Below are 25,069 nucleotides of genomic sequence, written 5' to 3' on the forward strand. Positions count from 1 at the left end.
TAAGGTTAGATTTTGCCAAGAAACTACATAAGAAGGAGAGGGAGCAAGGTACTTATGTTGGACAGTGAAATTTGAACTGGATAAGAAGGGAAATGAGAACATAAGGGGTTCTGAGAGGAAGAAAAGATTGGGCGAAGGGATGCATTTATATGGGATTGAAAAAAATGAGGCAATAGGCAAGAAGGATAGGAGGTGGCAGTTGGGGAGTGTGATACTTGAAATTGCCATTATGAAAGCAAGAAGTTAGTGCTTCAGGTCAGTGAATGGATTACTGAGCAGAATGGAGGATGAGTTCTTTGGAGGAGAGTAAGTTATTGAAACCATTAAGAACTAAGATATTGATCTATATGCAAAAATCTTTAAGGAAGTAGAGAAAGAAGAGGAGGAGGTGAGGTTGTAAATGTGAAGCTCTTGAAGGAATATTGTGTCTAGTCACCAGAAGGTCAGGGCTACTGGACTGGGAAGTTCAGAGCCCTACCAACGGGGGATACCCATGAAGGCTCACCTGTGGTGAGGTAGATATATTAGTAGCCTCCCCTAACTTCCATCATGTAACCTTGAGAAAGTGTCTCAACCTCTCTAATCCTTCATTTTTTTTAACTACAAATCGGGTAGATTAGCTATAGGGTGGTTACAAAATAAATTTGAGACAATGTGTATCAAGAACTTACTATAATGCTTGACACCTAGTAAGCACTCAAAATACATAGCCATCATCATTATGATTATCTCTCCAGCAAAATTATACTCTCTTTGAGGAAAAGCATCCTATTTCGATCTCATTGATGTCCCCCAATGCAACTATGATAGCTCTAGGTTTACAAATGTTTGTTAAATTAAATTTGTATGACTCACTCGTTTTCTACTTCAATCAGCATTTTTTAAAGAAAATGGCAGTAAATGAGACATGTGAAGATATACCTTAGTTCCTAGGATACTCATCAGTACCCAGCAGCAGGCCAAGAAATGCTTGGTTATTTGCCTGAAAACACTAATCTCCACCTATGTTTTGGAACCTCTGCAAAACGAGGATAATGATACAGTACATGTTTATAAATTGTTTCTGAGTCTGTACAAGAGTGCAGCTTGAGCATTAAATTGTTACCAGATTTAAACTAGAGGCTCTTTAATGCAAGATGCCTCACAAACTGTTGTTTTTCTATTTAAATCCAAAGCAAACCTATGGTTTTAACCTTGGAATGAATGTTTTAGCCAAGGAATTTTATATTTCAGTTCAGAATTGTGTCTTCCATAATATTTTTAATTTGTCCATGATTCACCATAGTATGTAATTTAAGAGCACAAATGTGACTTGAAAATGACAAACACACATTACTTTCAACCAAGTCAAGTGCCTTGCTATATTTTACACATTTTCTTGCAATTCCTTACTTTCTTTTTGAAATCTGAAGACTAATTTTGGCCAATGCCTCAGTCTTATGCTGCTAAGATCAGTGATGAGAAATGGGACAGTGCAGAGAAGAAAGGAAGCCAAAAATAACAATAGTCATTGCAGCATGTATTTATCGAGTGCTTACTGTGTGCTATTTATAGAATTTATTTCTTAACACATTTAATTCTCACAGAAGCCCTAACAGTGGGAGGTACAATTATTGGTTTCATTACGCAGATCAGAAAACTGAAGCAGAATCACACAGCTAGTAAGTGCTCAGCCCAGATTCTAACTCAAGTAGGATAATCAGCATGGTCACATTTTCAATCAAGATGTGAATGCTTTGACATTCATTGCACCCACCTCTTGGTATTTAACATATCTTATGTCTTTAATTTTAAAAGACCTTGGATTTATGATAAAGTTTATGTTTATGACTATTTTGTTCTATATCTGAGGAGACTTCTGCATGTGCTGTGTAAGTATTAACTAAATTAAAAAGGAATTAATCAGAGATCACATTCTGATAGATTTTCACCTTTCAGAGGGGTGGTCAATTATTCCTTTTTTAGTCAGGTTGTTGGATGATGGAAAGCTGAAAACTTCCTAAGGGAATTCTTAAAGTGTAACTTTAATGGAATTTCACTGAATATGGACAGCCTTTTGTCTCAGTGAGATGTATTTGTTATTAGGACCTAAGTAATCTGAAGGGAGAAATCCACACACCCAACATGAACGATTGTTTCAAAGTGACCTAAAGCTTGAGATAACTTAATTCCAGGCTTAAATGCTTCCTTATTTCATTAATTTATTTGTATATCAAAAAATGTTTAAGGGAAAATGGAAATATCTACTATAGGGACAGAAAAAAATATGGTTCCTGGATTCAGTGGGATGAACACTGAATCGGAAGCCCCAAAACATGCCTTCAAATTTGTGCTTTGCCTTTAAGTAACTGATGCTCTTGGGGAAAAAAAAAAAATCTGTATTTTTTTTTTTAATTATGTTATGTTAATCACCATACATTACATCATTAGTTTTTGATGTGGTGTTCCCTGATTCTCTTTTATAAAATAAAGGTTTTGGGCTAGATCCTCCACTGTCCTTTCCAACATCTATTCTAGTATTTCCTTATCACTGATATTCAATGTACAATAAATATATACATGTATATATATTTTTTCTTTTTCTTTCTTTTTCTTATTTATTTATTTATTTTTCAATCTCATATGTCTGTAGACTTTCCAAGAGTAAACGAGAATCTCAGTCTCCAGGTGATTTCCTCTAATGGTTTTTAAGGAACATGCATTTGAAAATTAGGACTTGAAACTGGGAAGCAAGTGAAGAAAGCAGTAGTCTAACCACCATATGGAGATCATCATTTGTCATAACCATTCAATACATCCTCCATGAGCTACCATATATTTTATATTCATGAGTTTATTGAATTGAAAATTAAATAATTGGCCTATGTGTAAATATGCACCTTTTTAGAAATAGAATCATGATCTTTTTGAAGTAAATCCTGTTTTGGGAACATATTTTATTATGGTATTCTAAATCCATAACTCATTAGCAAATATATTTCAACAAGTCTTTAAGCATTCAAAAGACATTGTCAAAGTTTATGCCCCTGAGCATTATTCTTCCAATTTTTTTTCCCCCTAACTTCTCATGATCATTCGGGTTAGAATAGGAGAAACCCCAGCCAAAAGCATGAGGCTTACAATTCTTCTGACAATTTTTTTTCCAAGGTTTTCTGAAACGACCCAGCTTCCCTACCCACAATTTATTCCTAGTAAAGTGTCAGTGAACCTAAAATAGATATGAGGCTTATTTCTGAGTATTACGGCTGGCTGAACAATGTAAGTGGACAATTATTGATTACCTGTCTAAACTGATTGACACTAATTTTAATAAGCTGGGACCTTTCTCCCTTATTTCACACAGTTGTTCATGGGTTCAAGACTTTTTTCCTCCATTAAGGCTAATAGAATGACTTGCTGACTTTTTCTAAAGGCTTTCCATGGTCAGGGGAACAAATTATTATGAAAGCCCAGAAGCTGAATTGTAATTTTATAAAGAATGCTATTGGTCTTTTAATGTTTGATTTGCTGTTTGACTGCTTTCCGTATAATTAAAATGTTCTACTTCCAAGCCCCAAATGTGAACTAAAGGACCTCTGAGTATTTCACCTTAAGTAATGTGGATCATTGTTAGTTATGAGATTGTATTTACTGGGGCTGGGTAACAATAGTTGGCAAGTGAGCAAATTAACTCAAAAGATGAAGAATGCAGCTTGCATTTGTGACATCGACTTGAAATTATATGTATAACAAACGCATGTATTTTTTTTTTTTTAAGATTTTATTTATTTGAGAGAGAGAGAATGAGAGAGAGCAAGCACATGAGAGGGGGGAGGGTCAGAGGGAGAAGCAGACTCCCTGCCGAGCAGGGAGCCCGATGTGGGACTCCATCCAGGGACTCCAGGATCATGACCTGAGCCGAAGGCAGTCGCTTAACCAACTGAGCCACCCAGGCGCCCAACAAACGCATGTATTTTAAAGCCATACCTCTTCCCTCTACACAGTAATTTTTGAAAATGTCTTTGACAGCTAAAAATAGGATGATAAATGGGAAGTCCAAATACAGATAGTAGTTAAATCAGCCAGTTTAATGACTCTCCCTCTTTCCACTACCACCTCTGCTCCTTATTTTAATCACTGGATCATGGACCAAAAGTTGGAATGAGGGCTCCTATTACAAACGGTAGCATCAAAAATTAATATCACTTAGTTTGATCTTGAGGGGATAAATCTCTATAATAAAGGGGTAAATCATTAGAAATGTGCTGAGTTGGTTTCATCTTTCTCCCTTCTGGGAACCTAGCATTTAAATGAGATGATTACATTCTAACTTGTTCTCCCACAAAAGCAACTAATTTGATTGTATTTTTTGCTTACTTCTGAAAGGAGACCATGATAGCTAATGTATTTCCCCATATATGATTAGTAATGAAGATGTCCATTTTCATTTCATCCTTGCAAAGAAACAGCCTTGCCAAATGTTCACACCTGCAAGTATGTTTTCTAACTCATTCTCTTCTCTAATTACTCCTTGATTGTGGGGTAAATTCTCTAAGCTGTAGTGCAAAGGAAATCATTGTCTTTTTACCACCTCCCTGGGGGATTCATTCTACTTGTTTACTGATGTGTATGGCTGACTGAATAAAGTGATTCCTAATTAGAATATATGAAATAATCATCGGTCTATCTGGAGTCATAATTAATGCACTAGGAAAATTTTACTGAGTGTTAAGATAGGTATTGCATAAATGAGCTTATTTTATCTGCTTTGAAACACAGAAGATACCTTTTAGATACAGTGTTGACTAAAACAGAGCAATAATTTTATGGCAATTTACTATAATCATTAGTGCATACCATTGGAAATATAGATTATTGTCTCTAGACTCCTTTTCTACATAATGGCACCACGGTGAAAGGAAAAAAAGCTGGTTTGATACCTTAGTAAAATGTAACTGAAGTCTTAAGGAAAAGAAAAAATTCATTTGTTTTTCTGTAGTGCTTCTTTGATAATTGATATGATCGTTAGTTAGCATTTTCCTGGGCTTGAGAGAAAAAATAACCCTACTAAGGGAATTTTATCCTTGCTTGGGAAGGTGAACAAAATCTTTTGATTGCTTTAATTATGTTTCTGGGTAGGAGATAGTATGGGTTTGAAGCTCAGGACACAGACGTATCAAGGGCCTCAAGGAAAAAACTGACTGGCTGCCAAGGGGTTCACAAGATGTCCTTGGCTTGGAGAATTCACCATGGTCCACAGGCTGGCCTTCAGCCTTGCCAGCTCAGAGATACAATTTTGTTAGCATATTGAGAACATATCTGTCTTTTTGGAATGAATTCCCACAAATCAAGCTCTGGATGAATGACGTAAAAAGCAAAGGCTATCATATTGATTTACAATGAGAAATTTATCTGTCATAAAGCTGAGCACATTTGCATCAGTATGACCAGTTCATTCTCGCACTAAGAAAATCTTCATGGGAAGCAAAATTGTTCACTGAGTTTGCTTGCTGAGCATGGAAAATGGTCAGGTCAGTGAGTGAGTTGTACGATTTTGTGTTCAGTTATCACCAGACATACTCTCTGATGTCTTAATGAAACCATCTCCACAATAGAGATCAGTTTGCCACAGGGACTGGAATATCAGGGGCTATATCAGGACACGTCTTCACAGTAGATCAGGGAGGATAGGTACTACCAATGTTTACCACTCCAATTCTTCCTTTCTATACTTCCTTGCAGATAAGCTTCCTAATTGATACATTTCTCTATGGAGAAGTTAATCCCTTGGGTCAAGTTCTTTGAGTTTTTCTATTTCTTTATGATGTTTTTGCAAATCCTGGATCTCTGAAATTATACATCAACTCTACATTTTCACTCCCAGAGGTCATAATTTTTTTTATAATTTCTTGTGGGAGAATTTATTGACCCATGTTAAATATTTTCATATAAAAATCTTTTTTTTAAAAAAAGGGAAATTCTCATGAAAGTCTCAGTTATATAATGGCTTGAACTGAAAAGTCTAAGATAACTTTACCAAGAAGTCATTGTCACAGCACATACAGGCATGCTCTACTTATGACAATAAATACAATTCAATGGTCTCCCTCCTCTGCCATTTCTATACTCCTCTTCGTGGCTTTTCAGTTGCTCTCCTTTATTCTCTTTCTCTACCCTAGCCCTTGTACACATATAGACCGCATCACAGATCTCAGGAGGAAAGGGCTGTCCTGACGTCAGGGTGGTCTTTGGAAAGCTCCCTGCACTGGTTCAGAATGCGTTGCAATTCAAGTTGTAACCCTGCCACTAACCAGCATTGCATCCTTGGTCCAGGGGCTTAACCTTTGCTAACCTTCAGTCTCCTTATCTTGAAATAAGGGATTGGACCTGGTAAATTTTTAATATTTCATTGAAACGTTAGTGTGATTTAATTTAGGGAAGAGTTGATGATTAAAGAAGAATCAGAATGAGGAATGACACACTGATGGAATTCAGGCCCTGATCTGAAAGTTATGCTTGTCTCTGGAGCTAGTCTTCCTTGAATGCTTATGGATATAATCTTCAAAGTGGATTGTATCTATTTTGTCCATTGCTTTTGTTTGCCCAGAATTCCTTGTTTCTTTCTTCAGGAACATCTTTCCTGTGGAGAACTTAGTGTAGGAAGACTTTCCTACATAGTTTATTTCTCTTACTGATCCAAAACTACTCATTCAACTGTTCTTTGGCTCCTTGTTACTTGCTCTTTAGAATCAGCCCACTTCCCAGCTTCATTCCCTACTCCTTTCCCTCCATCACCCAGGGTTCATCCCACTGACTTTCTCGCTGTTCTCAGCACAGCACCCTGTGCCCTTCATGACTGAATGTCTTTGCACATACTGTTCCCTCTCTTTTCCTACTCCACCTTCATAACTCTGACTCAGTTTCAGTAGTAAGCCCTAGGCATAGCCCTCCCTGGGTTTCCACACGGGTAGAACTAGTCACTCGTTTTTGCACCTATACCTCCCTATAGACTCTCTAATATAGCACATCTCATCCTGCACTGAAATTACAACTACACTGTTCACATAATAAGCAAAGTGCCTATGGGTGCCTGGGTGGCTCAGATGGTTAAGCGTCTGCCTTCGGCTCAGGTCATGATCTCAGGGTCCTGGGATCGAGTCCCACATTGGGCTTCCTGCTCCTTGGGAGCCTGCTTCTCCCTCTGCCTCTCTCTCTCTCTCTCTGTCTCTCATGAATAAATAAATAAAATCTTAAAAAAAAAAATAAGCAAAGTGCCTATTTCACCAAGCAAAATTTCATCTGGCTTCTTCCTTGTCTCCAGTGAGTCATAGCTTGCACCTATATGACTCTACAAAGGATCTATTTGAAAGCATGAGCCTTCAAGCTACCCAATTCTGCTGTATTTCACACATCTGACAACCTTAGTCTCCTGAAGTTATAATGTACCTATATTCATAATTTAATTGAGCACTTACTTTGCCTAAGGCATTAGATTAAAAATGTGTGTGCATTATCTCGTTCAATTTTTCCCATTTGAGAGATAAGGCTTAGAGAGCTTAGATAAGGGACACACAGCTAGTGACTCAGTGGAACTACGATCCAAACCAAGGTGGATTAACTGCAAAGTCTATACTTAAAATGCAACACTGTCTTCTACTCATCATCTATACTCCTATAGACTCCCTTCCCAATGCTTCTAGGTGCTTTCTCTTCTTTGACTGTCCTCCCCCCCACTCCTTCTCTTTTCCCCATCCATTTCTATTATGCCTTCTGGAACCCTCTACAACGCAAATACCCTTATTTTAATCTTTTGATATAAGATACACTTTCTCTTTTGCTCTAACAAAATCTGGCTCCCTCTCTGCAAGTTTTGTTTCCCTTTGCCCCCATTTCAAGAGAAAGGCTCATCCTTCCTCAGTCCACATACCTTCTGCTTCAGCATGGCTCCAGAACAATGTTCCTCCTGTCTTGTAAAATTCCCTCTTCCTTCAAGTTGTATGCTGCCGTGTTCTACTACTCTTTACCCCTCCTTATTGCTGTCTTCTGTTGACATACTTTGCTGCCTGACATATTTTTTTTCCTACTCAAGTATTTCTATCTTCCTTGGAGCCTTTAAAATTCTAGGTGGATAACCTATTTAACACCCAGCTCTCTGTTTCTTCTCTAACTCACTCTACTGACCATTGATCCCATCCCATTTCGACCAGAGAAATCCTAAAACATGTCATCCTTGGGCCATCTTCTACCTACAAAATCTTACAATTTTATATGTCAAAGTTTAACTGCAAACTTCTATCCTTCTAGGTCTCTCCAACGGACTTATTGTTCCACTATATGTAGTCCTCCATTTCCTTCATCCTCTAATGGTTAATCATCCCATCTTTTCTTGGCTGCAAGCTCCCACCTGGTTGAGTTTTCCTCCCTAGCTGCCTAGACTTCATAGTTGAAGATTTGAATCACTTTCTCACCAAAGCAATCAATTTCCAGACTCTTTCATGTTTATGCTGCAGCTTGCCTGTAGATGGCAACACTAAATCATTGCTACATCTGTACTCTCTGCATCTGGGGGCTTCTGGGGAATATTATACTGTAATTATTGCAAATGCTCATACCAGGGCAAGCTAGTGTTTTGGTTTTTTTAATACTGAAATGCTATACATATACTATAAGCACCTCTAAGGGATGTGCAGCCTGTCCCAGTTAAGATGATCCCCCCACCCCAGATCCACATATATATTTATTATCAAAAGGATCACTGGAAAAAACTTTTTTTGCCATTAATTTTTATATGGCTTTGAGAAAAATCTCTGCCCTTCTCTATGCCTCATACTAAAAATTGAGGTTACTAGGTGACTTCAAAATGCATGTTTCATGTGAGTTTCCTTTCCACAGGTCCATGGGAACAATTTCCCATGAAGCATTAGACTTGCAGCAGAATTTTTTTTCCATTAAATTAACCTGATAATTGCCTCAGTAATCCACTCAGTTCTGTACCTGTGAAATGTGTACACTTTTTATTAGTATTGTCTGTTGGTGTGTACATATATATACAGATACAGAATTGTATGTAGACAAATATTTCCAAAATTTTATCTAACCTGGAAACCTTTGAAAAATAATGTTTACCCTAATGGGAAGCTAAATCTTTACAGTTCTGGATTATGTAGTCCGACTGCTTTGGCAACCCATTAGGCAGTGAGATCCTATACATCATGATGTGGCCCTTTATCTGAATCTTCTGAAATGGGGAGAGAATGTCTATGAGTTTTCATTCATACTGCAGGACTGAAAATCTTAGGTATATTTGTAATTATTAAAATAAATACCATAATTCTAGAAAAGAAAGGTAGATAGAGACTTAGTGGGTAGGAAATGGGGAGGGAGGAAAGAGAGAAGCATAAGAATGGGAGAGAATGATCTGAGCATTGCAACCTCATGTTCTTATGTGGGCGTTGGAACAGAGGGGGATTTGACACAATCCCTGGTCAAGACCAGACACTAGAGATCTTCAGTGCAAGCAATAGGATACAGAAGGAAACCACTTGTGAAGATCTCTTAATTATCAGAGTAGGGATTTGTTTGGTGAACTCCAGACACAGAAACATCACATTTCTTTACTCAGTAAAGACAGTTTTAGGGTTCTCCTTACCTATGCATTTTCGTAAGACCCCTGGAGCTCACTATTCTGGAAAAACCAAAGAGGAGGCAGTTCTTAGTCCTTAGCAGTTGCTACCATTACTATTGTTCTCTCTGTTACACAATGCTCCTGTGGGATGCTGGTTGTCTACTATCTTTTGGTCACTGCTTCTCTGAATAAGCTATATAGATAAATTCTTCACCTTGGTCCTCTTCTGATCGTAAGCTCAGCCATGGTATGACCCCATGATGCTGCTAGGGTAGTAGTCATTAATGTCCAATCTTCCACAGATATCCACATAGCCAGCACCCCCTTAAAATAACAAAGGAGTGGGCCCTACATCTCCATTTACTTTCCAGAATCAGAGTGGTAAGTGGTAAGTTATTTGAACTCATGAAACTCTGAAACTCTTACTGTTATCCACAAGTAGATAGGATAAATCTGAGGGGTTGAGGCATTATATCTCTTTTCTACAGGTCCAGAGAAACTATAATAGGTATGTTCAAAGTGAGGACTTTTAAGACCTACTCTCTTAGCAAGTTTCAAATATGCAATACAGTATTATAACTATAGTCATCAGACTGTATGTTACATGTCCATTACTTATTTATTTTACAAGTGGAAGCTAATACCTCTTGACTCCCTTCACCCATTTTGCCCATCCCTTACCCCCTGCCTCTGGTGACCACCAATCTATTCTCTGTTTCTATGAGTTTGGGTTTTTGGGGTTTTTTCAGATTCCACATGTAAGTGAGATCATAGGGTATTTGTCTTTCTCTGACTTATTTCACTTAGCATAATGCCCTCAAGATCCATCCATGTTGTCACAAATGGCAAGATCTTGTTCTTTTTTTTTTTTCCTTTTTTTTTTATTCTTATGTTAATCCCCATACATTACATCATTAGTTTTAGATGAAGTGTTCCATGATTCATTGTTTGTGCATAACACCCAGTGCTCCATGCAAAATGTGCCCTCCTCAATACCCACCACCAGGCTAACCCATCCTCCCAACTCGTTCTTTTTTTATGGCTGAGTAGTATTCCATTGATGTACACGCCACATTTTCTTTATCCATTCATCCATTGATGGTTTCCATATCTTGTTTCCATACCTCGGCTATTGTAAATAATGCTGCAGTGAACATGGGTGCATATATATTTTTGAATTAGTGTTTTCATTTCAATTTTTAAAAGAGATTTAGAAAGGGATTTTAATAAAAAATATTTTTCACTAGTCATTGTTTCTCTCAGGAGCTCCGTGGAACTCCTCATCCCACTATTCTGGAAGTTAGCTCTAAGAGCCATTAATATTTGTTGAGGAATTATGCCTTCAAGCACTGAGATAAGATCTTTTCATCACTTATATCTTTTCATACTTAAAATAATCCTAAGAAGTAGCTAGGGATATTATCCCTATTGTATAGAGGAGGAGGCTAAGCCTACAGATGTTAAGTAACATCTGCCTGAGCTCCTTTAGGTGCCAGACCTCTGACTTGCACCCAGAATGATTGGTTCTAATACCCACGCTTTTGGTCACATCATCACTGTTGCCTCCCATGCTCTACTACTCTGCATTAAGAGTTAATTCTAAGGGGGAGGAAAAAAGCTATAACTAATGGACTTACTCAGTGCCAGGGTTTTTTCATGAATGGGTTGTTCTGTGGAACTTGCCTGTGTAGCAAGAACTTAACTGAGTGGCTTCTAGGGAAGCCAAGCCAGCTGCTAGGAAATTGTGCCCTTGTTTAGAGAATCAGGTCCCTTTTTTATTTCTGCCAGCAGTCTCTGGGATTTCTATATTCTGATTTGATTCTGCATTCAATGTATAATTGTAATACAAGATGGAAAATGCTGTTTACAATGTAATTCTAAAGTAGTTTATACTCTTGCATAATTGAAATGGCTTGCTTGAAACAGCTCACTGCACCCAAATATGCCTACTTAGCTAAGCAGGAGGACTTCCAAGTCGATTCTTTACAAAACATTAGAGCAACTAGGTGAAGTATGTCCTGTGGCTGGCTGAGTTTTTCTAGTGTACTTACGTCAAAGTTTTCCAGTTTAGGATGATCATTCCTTCCTGTTCATTAGTGTAGTATTGTAGGAAGATGCACTTATGATTTTATTAATGAAAATCATTCCTTAATTGAAGACAATTGTCAAAATATGTCAAAATTTTCAAGTGTTCCAGATGCAAGTTTTTATCATCTCTCCTCAAAGACAACAGCAACAGTTGGTATTGCCAACATAATGTTTATAAACTTTGCTGAGATGAATTCTCCAACTCTTTTCAAAACACACTTTATGGAAATAAGTGATATGAATATTCTGTAGTGTTGTCTAGTTTTTTTCTCATCAAGATTAATTTCTATGAAGTTTCAGGATCTAAGCTTTAATAAACAGATATTTCTTGGTCACCAAAGATTTACAGACCACTATGCTAAGCACTGGGAAAAATGCAAAAGAAGGGTAAAATATGGTCCCAGCCCTCCAGACCACTACTGTATGTTATTTTTAGGAAGATGGCAGGACATACTTGAAAGAAGTAGGAAGTTCAAATTCCAGCTTTAATAGTTACTAATGACAGGACTTTCAGCAAGTTAACCTGAGTCTTAGTTTTGTCATCAATAAAATGAACCACATTAATATTTATCTTGAAAATCTTTATGACACTTATATGATTTAAGTAATCTATGTAAAATTTATGTAAAAACCAACACTATATCAGACACAGAGTAGAGCTTATACTTCTGGTGATCATGATGACAATAGTGAGGCAATAATAATCTTTATTACTTTACATATATAAAAAATGAATACTACAACCAGAAGTTGATCTGATTGCATTTCTGGGAATCTGAGGAATGACAGTGGAAAAGGATGGAATAGGTTCCTTGATATTTAGTAAGATGGAAAAATCCTAAGAGATTAAAAATAGCACTAGAGCAGAAGGTTGGTTTCTGAGGTCCTCAGATTTCAATTCAGACTCTAATTGTTTCTAGCTCTGTGACTTAGGCAAATGATGAAAACTTCTTCCTCAGTTTCCTTATCTTGAGAAAAGGTATAGTATATATAAAATGCTCAGCACAGGACCTGAAAAAGAGTAATTACTCAAAAATGGAAATTATTATTCTCTTTTCTATTTTCTAAATTATTAATTGGGTTGAAATTTGGTTTGCCTTTCTGACCAAGAAGCATGGATCAAAGTAAATGCCTGGGTTAATACGTTCAGGAGCTCAGATCGGTGAGAGATGGGTATCGTAAACTGGATTCATTGCTAAAATGGATGTCCTCATGAAATATCCATTGAAAAGTGACATTGTGCCACATTCCTGAGCAACAAAAACTGTAAGATAATAATTTTGTGTTGTTTTAAGCCACTAAGCTAGTGGTAAATTGTTATGCAGCAAAAAAAATTAATACAGAGCCCAAGACAAAGAGTGCAGATTTGCTATGTTGAACTTCATGTTTAAAGACCTGAATAGTTGTAAATGTACCATAACTGAGCATTTGTATGCACATTGCACATTTTTAATTAGAACATGATGAATCTCTTACACAGCTAATAAACCAAAGCCTCAAAAATGTGCATACATGTGAAATAGGCTTGACTTCTGCCCTCCAAGGAGCTAAGAAGTTAGTGGGTGGGATAGACATGTTCCAAAACTAAAAAAGATGCAAAATGAACAAGGAGAGTGGGACGAAAAAGGTGCTGAGTATCTACCAAGGATAGATGTATCCGTTTTCCCACCTCCTGGGTGAGACAGTGGCTCCAAAGTACAGATGAAAGACTTTAAAATCAGACTGCAGGGACATTGCGACTATTAGAGGCTTCTTCTCTGGGCTTCACCTTGATTTCTGCAGAAACCACTTATACCCCGTTTCAATTTGTGAACAACAAAGCACATCTTTGCTCCAAGTTTTTGGATTTTATTCAATAAATACATTATCGGTCTGAAATGTTAAGAATAATAGATTGCTTCACCATCCCTTTGGCTTATATAGGAGCCCAAATGCAACAGAGTCTGATGTCATAGCAAAAAATTATGTAGGTAATACTGAAAAAGCAGTGCCCACAGGAAAATAATATAAACAGTCCTACGTAGAGGATGCTACTCCAATTTCTGAAAGTCCTTTTTTTATTCTCCTCATTTTCAGTGGAATCTAATTATGATGCCCCTGAATGATAGGCATTCTAGGAAAAGGATGGAAAATGGCAATAAAAAGCCTCTGTGGGGGGCGCCTGGGTGGCTCAGTTGGTTAAGCGACTGCCTTCGGCTCAGGTCATGATCCTGGAGTCCCGGGATCGAGTCCCACGTCGGGCTCCCTGCTCGGCAGGGAGTCTGCTTCTCCCTCTGACCCTCCTCCCTCTCATGCTCTCTGTCTCTCATTCTCTCTCTCTCAAATAAATAAATAAGGAAAAGGAAATATAAAATGAACTTTTTTTTTAAAGATTTTATTTATTTATTTATTTGACAGAGGGAGAGAGAGCGAGAGAGGGAACACAAGCAAGGGGAGCTGGAGAGGGAGAGGCAGGCTTCCCACCCAGCAGGGAGACCAATGCGGGCCTCGATGCAGGGCTCGATGAGGGGCTTGAGGTGGGGTGACCCCAGGACCCTGGGATCGTGACCTGAGCTGAAGGCAGACACTTAACAACTGCGCCTCCTAGGTGTCCCAAATACAAAATGAACTTAATGATTACCATTAGGGATACCTCATTCAAGAAAAAGAGGCATTTAAACATGAATTTTAAGAATTCTGTGGGGGTCAGACTAGACTCAATCAAATCAGATTGCCTGCAGGCTAGTTCAAACGAGATAGATGTATTAGGTTAGCAGAACCTGAGATGGGCATTCTGCCACAAATGATTCTCTTGAGAAAGCTCTTTTGGGAGAAAACTTTGAGGAAGTCAAGGTGAGAGAAGATGAGCAAAATGGGGGCTGAACTTTAGCTTCAGGTGGCCCAAAGGTAAAAATTTTTTTTTTTTATTTGACAGAGAGAGATAGCAAGAGCAGGAACACAAGCAGGGGGAGTGAGAGGGAGAAGCAAACTCCTCGCTGAGCAGGGAGCCCGATGCGGGGCTCGATCCCAGGACTCTGGGACCATGACCTGAGCCGAAGGCAGATGCTTAACGACGGAGCCACCCAGGCGCCCCCCAAAGGTAAATGTTTAGTAAAACTCAACTTAGTCTATATTTTTGATACAACTAGAATTCTGACCTCATCATTACATAATTCTTTTTAATAGCACCAGTCTATGTCTATATTTTATTGTTAAACACTCCAAATCTTCTCATGGAAGCAGGGTATAAATGCTAAGAAATTTGTATATATATTTTTCCTAAATACATATATATTTATATATATTACATAGTTTTATATATACATTATATAAATATACTTATTTTTTTTAAACATTTTTTTTAAGATTTCATTTATTTATTTGAGAGAGAGAGAATGAGAGACAGAGAGCAAGAGAGGGAAGAGGGTCAGAGGGAGAAGCAGACCCCCGCTGAGCAGGGAGCCCGATGCGGGACTCGATCCCGGGACTCCAGGATCATGACCTGAGCCGAAGGCAGTCGCTCAACCAACTGAGCCACCCAGGCGCCCCTAAATATACTTATTTTTATATATCTTTATATACGTAAAACTTTATTTTTTATATTTATATATTACATAGTTTATATTTAGAATTGTTTATACAAAGCAAATATATATTTGCATGTATTATATAAAGTTATATATGTACTTATACGTGTTAATTTAAAACTACACAAATATATATATATAATATATATATATACTCTACCATGGATCATCAGATTAATAAAATTTAGCTTCAATGTAAAAGAGTGTTTCCAGTCTCATCCCAAGACTGTTTTTGCAAAAATTATATTTTCATCAAATAAGTTTTCACTTAATACCTCAAAAATATTAATGTACCCGTGTTTTTATTAAACTGCAAAGTAAAGCCAAATAATGCAGGATTTTCCACGTAGTATATAGACAAACTGATGGGTACATGGATGGAATAATCGATTTATTATTACTTGTTTTATTCCTTTAGTAACTAAGAAATACTGACTGCCCTTGCTAGAATCAGAGAAATTAAAAATGAGTCTCTGCCTTGCCTTTGAGGAGCTCAATATAGTGGGAAAGGTAGATATGGAAAGTGATCAAGTGTATTATTTGTGTTAAATGTAAAAGAGGCTGTGCACTGGGAGCACAGAGGAGAGAATATTAGTAGTTACAAATTAATCCCCTATTAGATGCAATAATAATGGTTATGAATTGATGTATTTTTAGTATGAATCAGGGCTAAATGCTTTACTTGTGTTAATCTCAGATAATCTGTACAATAATCTTATGGAATTAGCTACTGAAAGTGAGTAAATTTAACAAGGTTAAGTGATTTGCTTAAAGTCAAAATGCCTGTATTTGTTGGGAAAATAACTCTGTCTCCTGCAATTATGGAAATCTCCCTGGTGAGCAAATATTTGATTGAGGTTTTTAGATATAAATAACAACTTTCCTAAACATGAAGTCAGATTCAAATGAAGACTGGATAAAAACAGATTGAGAACTTTTAATGTAGAGCTAGGTAAAGGTTAACCAGTCTAGTGTTAATATTGATATATCTCACTTTTCATTGATCTTTCCTTTTTCTTTTTAAGTATAATTGACATTCTGTTAGTTTCATGTATACAACATAGTGATTCAACATTTGTATTCATTGCAAACTGATCACAACAAGTCTAGTTACCATCTGTTACCATAAAATGTTAACACAATATTATTGACTATATTCCCCATGCTGCACATTACATTCCCATGACTTTTTTGTAACTGGAAGTTTGTTCTTGATCCTCTTCACCCATTTTACCACCTCAATGCCCTTCTGCTCTGATAACCTCCAGTTTGTTCTTTGTAGGTAGGAACCTGGGTTTGGTTTGGTTTTGTGTTTTAGGTTACACTTATAAGTTAAATCATGTGGTATTCGTCTTTGTCCAACTTATTTCACTTAACATAATACTCTAAAGGTCCATCCATGTTATTACAGATGGCAAGATTTCATTCTTTTTATGGCTAAGTAGAATTCCATTATATATATCTATCACATTTTCTTCATCAAATCATCTATTGATGGACACTTAGTTTGTTCCCATATCTTGGCTATTATAAATAATGCTGCAATGAACATAAAAGTATATATATGTTTTGGGGGCACCTGTATAGCTCAGTCAGTTAAACGTCTGACTCTTGGTTTTGGCTCAGGTTATGATCTCAGGGTAGTGAGATCGAGCCCCGTGTGGGGCTCTGCGCTCAGTGCAGAGTCTGTTTGAGATTCTCTCTCTCCCTCTGCCCATCCCCACTCTAAAATAAATAAATCTTTTTTAAAAAGTATATGTGTTTTTGAATTATGGTTTTCATTTAAGTTGGATAGGTACCAGAAGTGGAATTGCTAGATCACATGGTAGTTCTATTTTTAATTTTTTGAGAAAACTCCATACTGTTTTCCATAGTGGCTACACCAATTTACATTCCCACCAACGGTGTACAAGGGGTTCCTCTTCTCCAAATCCTAACACTTGTTATTTCTTGTCTTTTCGATAATAGCCCATTCTGACAAATGTGAGGTGATATCTCATTGTGGTTTGATATACATTTCTCTGATGATGAGTGATGTTGAGCATTTCGTCATGTGCCAGGTGGCCATCTGTATGTTGTCTTTGGAAAAATGTCTATTCAGATCCTTTATTCATGTTTTAATCAGATTGTTTGTTTTATTGATGTCATTGTTATTGAGTTGTATGAGTTCTTTATATATTTTGGATTTTAACCTTATACTGGATATATGATTTGCAAATATTGTCTTCCATTCAGTAGGCTGCTTTTTTCATTTTGTTGCTGATTTCCTTGGCTGTGCAGAAGCTTTTAGCCTGATGCAGCGCCCTGTATTTGTTTCTACTTTTGTTGCCCTTGCCTTTGGAGTCTGATCCAAAAACAAACATACAAAAACATTGCTAAGACTGATCAAGGAGCTTACAGCCTATGTTTCCTTCTAGAAGGTCTTTGGTTTCACTCTGTGTGTTTTACTTCTGAAGTGAGCCTCTTGAAAGCAGCATACAGAGGAGTCATGTTTTTTTGCTTGTGTTTAAGTAGGCTCCACGCCCAGCACAGAGCCCAGTATGGGGCTTGAACTCACGACCCCAAGATCAAGACCTGAGCTGAGATCAAGAGTTGGCTGCTTAACAGACTGAGCCACCCAGGCACCCCAGGAGTCATGTTTTTTAATCCATTCAACCAGTGTATGTCTTTTTGTTTAGAGAATTTAGTGCATTTCCATTGACAGTAATCATTGATAGGTATGTACTACTGCCATTTTGTTACTTGTTTCCTGGCTATTTTGGTAAATCTTCTCTGTTCCATTTTTCTTCTCTTTCTTTCCTTCAGTTTTGATACCATTCTTTGGTGGTATGTTTAGATTACTTTCTCATTTTCTTTATGTATTTGCTATAACTTTTTCTTTGTGATTACTGTGAGGTCATATGTATATAACAGTCTATTTTAAGTCGATAGCAATGTAAATTTGAATGCATTCCCAAACTACATTTTTACTCCCCCTCTTATTTTAAGTTTTTGATGCACATTTTACATCTTGTTACGTATCCCTTAGCTAATTATTGTAGTTTTAGTAAATTTTACTACTTTTGTCTTTTGACCTTCACATTAGCTGGATGTTGAAGAAACTTCCAACCAAGGATACTCTACCCAGCTAGGTTTTTTCCTTTCAGCACTTTGAATATGTCACACCACTCCATTCTGGCCTGCAAAGTTGTTGCTGAAAAATCAGCTTATAGTGTTTCTCTTGTATTTAACAGTTTTTCTCTTTCCTCCTTTAAGCTTATCTCCTTTTCTTTAACTTTTGACATTTAATTATATTGTCTTGATGTGGCTCTCCTTGGGTTCATCTTATTGGAATTCTCTGGACTTCCTGGGCCTGTATGTCTGTTCTCTTCCCCAGATTAGGGAAGTTTCCAGCCACCATTTCTGCAAATAAGTTCTATGCTCTTTTCTCTCTGCAAATGTTATCCCACTAAATGTTGTTCCATAGGTCCCTTAAGGTATCCGTATCCTTTTAAAATTCTTTTTTCTTTTTGATGTTCTATGTGGGTGAGTTCCACTGCAGTCTGCTATTGAACTCCTCAGAATATTTTTCAGTTCAGTTATTGTATTCTTAATCTCTGTAACTTCTGTTTTGTACTCTCATATATGTCTGTCTCTCTGTTGAAGTTCTCAGTGCATTCATCCTTTTTTTTTCCAACTTCAGTAAGCATCTTTATGACCATTATTCTGAACTCTTTATCAGGTAGATTACCTATCTCCATTTTATTAAGGTCTTTTTATGAGGTTTTGCCTTATTCTCTCATTTAGAACATATTATAGTTTCATTTTGATTATCTATGTTAGTTTCTATGCATTAGGCAAAAGAGCTACCTCTCCCAGTCTTGAAGGAGTGGCCTTGTGTAGGAGGAGACCCAGAAGTGCAATCCCCTCCCTGGCCACCAGAGCCAGATGCTCAAGGGGCATCCCCTGTGCGGACTGTGTTTAACCACCCACTGGCAGAGCTGTGGCTGCAGGGGAGCTGGGTGTGCCTGGCCGTGCTAGCGGGTTAGAGGGAGACTGCCAACAGAGTGCCCACCAGCACCAGCTATAGCAAGGTAGAACGAGAGCAAAATAGCATCCACTAGCACTTTCTTTCCTGGAGAGAATCCCCAAAAATTCTTGCCTCCCAAGCAGTTGCTTTAAGATTAGTAAATGGGTCTCTTTCACATATGGTCTAGGAGCTTTTCAAGCTGCTGCTTTTGCTGTGGGTCCTGGGGCAAGTGTCTGCACACAAGCCTTTTAAAAGAGGGTTCTCTGTTCCCTACAGTTCTCTGGTTCTCCTGGACATGCTCCCATTGGTTTTCAAAGCCAAAGGTGTTGGGGGCTCATCTCTCCAGTGCAGGACCTAAGGGTTGGGGTACCTGATGGTGGGGACTAGTCCTTTGCTCCTTGGACAACTTCTATATTTTTGAGATCCCTCTTGATTGTATGTTGCCACACCTAGAATGGGTTTGTTTTGGTTTTGGGGTTTTTTTTTTAGATTCTATTTATTTATTTGACAGAGAGAGACACAGTGAGAGAGGGAACACAAGCAGGGGGAGTGAGAGAGGGAGAAGCAGGCTTCCCCGTGGAGCAGGGAGCCCGATGCGGGGCTCGATCCCAGGACCCTGGGATCATGAGAGCTGAAGGCAGACACTTACTGACTCAGCCACCCAGGCGCCCCCTAGAATGGGGTTTTTGGTGAGAGCGTGTCTCTGCCTCTCCCACCCCTCTTGATGTGGCCCTTTTATCCTTTATCATGGAAGTTCTGTTTATATAGTATTCAGGGCATTTTCAGAGGAAATTATTCCATATGTAGCTGTAAATTTGTTGTTTCCGTGGGAGGCAGTAAGTTCAGGATTTTCCTATACTCACAGCTCGAACTGCTTCCCTGTTTTCACTCATCTTAAGTAAGTTTTGGTAATTTATATTTTTCTAAGAGATAATCACTATATCACAATGTTAATTTTTTGCATTAAGTTGTACACAACATATTTTGAAAGATTAAAAAAACCTCAACTGCATATGAAAATATAGCCTTCTTTTCATTCCTAATATTGTTGATTTATATCTTAACTAGTTATATTTTGGTCAATTTTGGCAATTGCACAATTATTTTTCCAAAGAAAGAATATAATATTTGATTGTATCATCTTCTACAAAATTTCTTTGTTTTCAGTTTTGATGAATTCTACTTTTGCATTTATTATTTCCTTCCTTTTACTTCTTGGAATTTAATGTGTAGTTTTTAAATTTTAAAGCTTAGAAATTTTCTTGTTTTCTAGTATATAAATTTATAAGTACTGCTTTTGTTACATCCCAAAGTTTTTGTACACAATGTATTCATTGTTTTTATCTAAATTTTTAATAATTTCCATTGTGTTAGAAGGGTGACTTTTTTTTCAATTTCAACCTGATGAAAGGTTTCTCTCTTTTCAAATTAATTTTACTTAAACAGCATTTTTGTCACAGCACCTGCTTAATATGATGTTGATTTTTTGGTATTTCTTGAGACTTCTTTCTAAGCTAACCATTAGGCTCTAATGTGTAGTAAATTTTGTAAATTTTTCATGTGTACTTGAAATTAGTTGTCTAGATGATAATGTCCATGAGGCCAAGGATTTTTGTTCATTTTGTTTTCAGCAAAAATAACAGTGCCTTATATATGGATGGCCCTTAAAATATACATAAGTCTAATAATTTGCTACTTGATATATATATATGAATGAATATATGAAAAAATATATGTATATACACACACACCATGTTCTATCTAAAGAATGTGAAGTTCATCAATTCTTTTTCCCCCTGCCTAGAAGATATAGCACCCAAGGCTTTACTTCCAATCTTCCAGCTTTCATTTTATGGTTGCCTAGTATTTTAGTTCAATTTTGGTTTTCCTTATATTTTTATTTATATGTATATTTAATTTTCACTCATAGATTGAAGCCCAAGGCTCCAATTTTTATTTTATGCTTATTTGCTTCTCATCACCAAACTGTACACAAATGCATACCAATATATAACTGCAAGGTAAGATTTATTTTGTTTTCACAATATAGTTAGTAGATTTATTTCATGAATATATATTAATAAATCACATTTATAAGATAAATTTTATAGACTTTTATTTTTATACATTTTAAATCAACTTTTATTATTCTGAAAGTAATACATGCAGATGGTTTAAGAACTTAAATAATACACAAAAGCTTATAACAAATATAGCTGTTCCCTTCACTCTCTTATTCTTGCCTTTGGAAATGCTCCTTCCAATTATTTATTTGGATTGCCTCTTCTCTTATTTACTTTTTAAATTGTGAACACATGCACACACACACCCTCATCTCTCGAATTATCTAACATACTGAATAGCACAGTAGTATGACATAAGGTAAAAATATTTTACCTTTCTTATACCTTTCACTCCCTCCCTCATTCATTCAATATAATTGTATTGTAACTGTTAAGTCAATATTCAGTCTTTTAATTGTTATAACTATAATTATTTTTTACTGATAAACCAATTTTCCTTTCCTGAACACCTTTCGATTATTTCCTGGAGTTAGTAATTTTTAATTTTCTTATACTTCTTGCCAAATACCTTCACTCCTTCCAATAATTCTATTAAAAAAAAACTTTCAATGTAATATTTCAAGAGTCAAATCTGTCAGATAAGATAGTCACTCAGAAATAAACTCCTTAACTACTTTAATCTCCTGCTACAAAGATGACTTAAAAAAAAAAAAAGATGACTTTTTCTACCCTCACACTTGATGGATATTTTGGCTGGATTTCAAATTCTAGGTTGAAAAACAATTTTCTGTCCAAATTTTTAATATGTGGCTTTATTGTCTTTAGGTTTTTGACTTTAAGAAGTCAGAAATTGTTCTTATTCCTTTGGGGTCCTGTGAGTCTACAAAATACTCTTCTGATAGCTCAAATCTCTATCTTTTTTCCTCAATCATCTCAGGTGGGGTGGAGCTGAGGAAAGGGCTGTAGAAAACTTTGGGTTAGTCAAGTAAAGAGTAAATTCCAAAAGATTTTAGAATTGACTAAAATGGAAATAAAGTCTGAAGGGAAAATAGATGTAGAAAAATACCATTACCTTTATTATCGATAACACTAAAATAGGAGATTGTGGCTTAGGGGTGTGTGGGGGGCAACAATTGGCTTCCTAATACTAGACCTAGTAAGTAAACATATTTACATGCCCCTTGATAGCTGTGCCTGCTTCTGTGTAGAAGCTGAGCCTCCAGGGTCCGAATATGGACTTGTTGATACCTATACTCTAAAGAAGTCAGAGGCTCTCCGTTTGAGACTGGCAGAGAGATTTCTTTTGCATTTAAGAGGAAGAACAAGTGGGAAGGAAGTGCTTAGATCTGCGTGAAGCAATGAGAGAAGATTGCAAGAATGCAAGAAGTCATAGCGGTGGTGATGAAGTGGAGACCCTGAGGGAGAAAGAAATGACCAAGGAGATAATGAAGTTCCTAACTGTGGTGTATGTTGTGAGGTTGTCCTACCTCATCTCCTGAAAGGAAACTCAGTAAAGCCTACACCGGCATTAAAGTATCAGAGGACAGAGGATTCTTCTGTAAAAAACCAAGGAGGTAGTAAGCTATGGTTGCAGACTGGCACAAAGTAAAATCAGAGACTATTCACTTGGAAGCAGGAGTCAGAGGACAGGATGATGTTGGTCCTGGGGACTCATAGCAACAAAGTTTAAACTAAAATAACTGGAGCATGCCTGGGTGGCTCAGTCATTAAGCTTCTGCCTTTGGCTCAGGTCATGATCTCAGGGTCCTGGGATTGAGCCCCACACTGAGCTCCCTGCTCAGCAGGAAACCTGCTTCTCCTTCTCCCACTCCCCCTGCTTGTGTTCCCTCTCTCGCCATGTCTCTATCAGTCAAATAAATAAATAAAATCTTTAAAAAAATAAAATAAAATAACTGGAATATAAGATCATGGAAATATCCTTATAAAAGGACAAAGTAGAAATTTTGACTTTGAATTGTCAATCAATCAAACTTATGCTAACAAAAGCAACATCAAGATTTTCTACTACAATTTTGGGCAGCATAAAAGGAATTGTTATTAATCTTACAATTTTATACCAAGATAAAATAGTCAATGATTAAACCAGCTTAGAGTCCATAGCTAGCTTTCTAGTAAGATCCTTGCCAGTTACTTAAAAGCTCTCATATCTCTGCAATTTCCCACCCCACCCCACCCCGCCCCCAACTATCCACTTTTTTTGTGTCTGAATTAAAGTGTTTAAGTGATATTGGAGAAAGTTGCTTAATGTTGTGCTTTATTACTGCTACATTTTCTTTTTTTTTTTTAATTAAATTCAATTTAGGGAACATGTACTGTATTATTTGTTTCAGGGATAGAATTTAGTGATTCATCAGTTGCATATAACACCCAGTGCTCATTACATCATGTGCCCTCCTTAACGCCCATCACCCAGTTACCCCATTCCCCCAGCCCTCTCCCCTCCAGCAACCCTCAGTTTGTTTCCTATGATTAAGAGTGTTTTATAGTTTGTCTCCCTCTCTGTTTTCATCTTATTTTTCCTTCCCTTCCCCTATGTTCATCTGTTTTGTTTCTTAAATCCCACATATGAGTAAAATTGTATGGTATTTGTCTTTCTCTGACTGGCTTATTTCACTTAGCATAATACCCTCTAGTTCCATCCACATTGCTGCAAATGGCAAGATTTCATTCTTTTTGTTGGCTGAGTAAAATTCCATTGTATATATATGCCACATCTTCTTTATCCATCTGTCGATGGACATCTGGGTTCTTTCCATAGTTTGGCTATTGTGGACATTGCTGCTATAAACATTGGGATACATGTGTCACTTTGAATCACTTTGTATCCTTTGGATAAATACTTAGTAGTGCAATTGCTGGGTCATAGGTTAGTTCTATTTTTAACTTTTTGAGAAACCTCCATACTGTTTTCCAGAGTGGCTGCACCAGCTTGCATTCTCACCAACAGTGTAAGAGCGTTCCCCTTTCTCCACATCCTCGCCAACATTTGTTTTTCTTGTCTTGTTAATTTTAGCCATTTTGACAGGTGTGAGGTGGTATCTCATTGAGGTTTTGATTTGTATTTCCCTGATGCCGAGTGATGTGGAGCATTTTTCATGTGTCTGTTGGCCATTTGGATGTCTTCTTTAGACAAATGTCTGTTCATGTCTTCTGCCCATTTCTTGACTGGATTATTTGTTTTTGGTTGTTGAGTTTGATAAATTCTTTATAGATTTTGGATACCAGCCCTTTATCTGATAAGTCATTTGCAAATAAATATCTTCTCCCATTCCATAGGTTGCCTCTTAGTTTTGTTGACTGTTTCCTTTGCTGTGCGAAAAGTTTTTTATCCTGACAAAATCCCAAAAGTTCATTTCTGCTTTTGTTTCCCTTGTCTTTGGAGACGTGTCTAGCAAGAAGTTGCTACAGCCGAGGTCAAGGAAGTTGCCGCCTGTGTTTTCCTCTAGGATTATGATGGACTCCTGTCTCACATTTAGGTCTTTCATCCATTTTGAGTTTATTTTTGTGTATGATATAAGGAACTGCTACATTCTCTTGATCATAATCAGCAAATAAAACTTCAACACTCTGTTGTAATACCACTATATTTTGCTGGTCTGCCTAGTTTTTTCTTACCACAATGACTTTTTAAAATTCTCTCTTCTCAAACCTCTACCCTTCCCAACTTGTCACTCATCCTCAGTGGATGTTTTTACCTACTCTATGGGGAAAATCAAAGTCATCAGATAAGAGTTCCCTCAATTTCTTGCTATCACAA

The sequence above is a fragment of the Leptonychotes weddellii genome, chromosome 11 (assembly GCF_054177405.1).
Source record: "Leptonychotes weddellii isolate Sample4059 chromosome 11, ASM5417740v2, whole genome shotgun sequence".
Classification (NCBI taxonomy): Eukaryota; Metazoa; Chordata; class Mammalia; order Carnivora; family Phocidae; genus Leptonychotes; species Leptonychotes weddellii.